The sequence below is a fragment of the Mus caroli genome, unplaced genomic scaffold, assembly GCF_900094665.2.
Source record: "Mus caroli unplaced genomic scaffold, CAROLI_EIJ_v1.1 scaffold_17468_1, whole genome shotgun sequence".
Classification (NCBI taxonomy): Eukaryota; Metazoa; Chordata; class Mammalia; order Rodentia; family Muridae; genus Mus; species Mus caroli.
In genome coordinates, this window is record NW_018390816.1 from 6,789 (window position 1) to 9,024 (window position 2,236).

Here is a 2,236-nt window from a genome sequence, read left to right on the forward strand (position 1 = left end):
TTTGTAAGGATCACTGAAGATAGTTTCTTAAATTTTGCCTGAATTCCACAAATATATCATGTATTTCCTTGTACTGTCTTCTAGGCTATAACTGGGAAGAAGACAATATTGAAGAAGATTGTGAAAATTGTGGAAGACCCAGAAGGTAATTTTCTTGTGCATGCTGATCCAAATATGCCTTTGAAGAAATCTTAGTTTGTTCTTGAAGTTTTACTTAAAATCAGGGTTATAAATAAGCAGAGTTTATGGATACTGATTATTAAATTCTCACAAAAAGGACAACTCAGTGTCAGGTATTTGATTGTGTTTGCAAGGCTTTCCTTTAAGACAGAAAACACGAAAACACTGCCTTAACAGACAGTACCTTATCAATCACAGTCCCATTCATTCCACAGTGTAGATCTGCCAATCTGTTTAGTCTCATACCACTCAGCTAGTATTAAAAGTGTACACATTGAATATGAAATCAGTTTATATCCAAAACTGTCTGATATGCAAACAGTCCATAGTATACTGATGTTACTCATATACTTGTGGCAAAGTTGCTTATATTATTGAGTGTGGAAGTTCTTGGAAGTGAAAAAGTTTGTTGTGAAATCTTAATCTAAATGCCACATGTCTATGAGGAACAAAAATTAAAACTAAGTGAATACAAGGTATATATATTTTGTTATTCTTCCTTAGGTAGTTGTATTATATGGGACAGATATATCTCTGTCTGTCTATGTGTCTGTCTATCTGTCTATGTATCTATCTTTCTAATCTGTCTATCATCTATTCATTGAACATAAATGATACAATACTCTGCCTAAGGCAAGCTAAACCCTATATAATTCGCTCAGGACAATTAAAAGATTGGTTAATTTTCCCAACTTAGAATAAATTTGTTGAAAATTGTGAAGGCGTACAATTAATTAAAATCACAACTTCTTTGTGAATACATCAAAAACCTCAGACTGCAGAAAATACCTATGAGTATTACTAATGTAGAAATATTCTGTTTCTCCTGTTGAACTTCCCAAATGTTGTATGGCTCATATTATAGGTAAATTCATGAATCCAACCATTGTGGTAAATCTGTGAATGCTTGCACATTTTGTCAAATATATGAAAAACATCATAAAGGAAAAAGATATTGTAACTTTGTGTCATGTAATAAATGCTCTTTCCATCACAGGTACTTTTAAAGATGTAAATAATAAGCATAATGAATCAAACCAACATGGATAAAAACAACATGACAGAACCTTATTATATCTGATTCCTCTTTACAATTAGAATAGATTGTTANCCTAATCCATACAGATAAATGATTCATTGGTATAATAAATGGAGTAAAACTTATACATGTACCAATTGCATACACAGTCTTAAATAAAATCTTACTATAGAGAAACACTCTGAAAATATCTAATGTGTTAAACTCTATTTATATCACAGGCATCTTCAAAGGGATGGACCAAGTAATACTGGAGAGAAACCCTTTGAATATATTCAATATGATGGAGCCTTTGCAAGAAACCATCATCATCAGTTACATAAGAGCATTGGATCTTTCAAGTCTTATACTGATCATCAAATGCATAGAAGACCACACACTGAAGAAATAGTCTATGATGGTAACCAATGTGGTAAAACCTTTTCATGTCACAGCCATTTTGAAATCCCTAAAGGAACATATACTGGAGAAAAACTCTATGAATGTAATCAATGTGGGAAAACCTTTTCAGGTCACAGCAATCTTCATATCCATAAAAGAATACAAACTGGAAAGAAACCCTATAAATGTAACCAGTGTGGCAGAACCTTTGCACAATTTGGTCATCTTCAATGTCATAAAATAACACATACTGGAGAGAAACTCTATCAATGTAACCAATGTGGGAAAGCCTTGTCATATCACAAAACTCTTAAAATCCATAAAGAAGAAACACATACTGGAGAGAAACCATATGAATGTAATCAATGTAGCAAAGCCTTTGCATGTTGCAGATATCTTCGAATCCATAAAAAAACACATACTGGAGAGAAGCCGTATGAATGTAACCAATGTGGCAAAGCCTTTGCATATCACAGAACTCTTCAAATCAATAAAAGGACACATACTGGAGAGAAACACTATCAATGTAACCAAGGTGGCAAAGCCTTTGCATATCACAGAACTCTTCAAATCCATAAAAGGACACATACTGGAGAGAAACTCTATGAATGTAATCAATGTGGCAAAGCCTTTGCA

General features: G+C 33.0%; 1 pseudogene; it reads left to right on the top strand.

The window, feature by feature from the left end:
• The first annotated feature begins 23 nt into the window (after nt 1-23).
• Nucleotides 24-2,236, top strand: part of LOC110288844 — a 4,999-nt pseudogene continuing 2,786 nt past the window's right edge.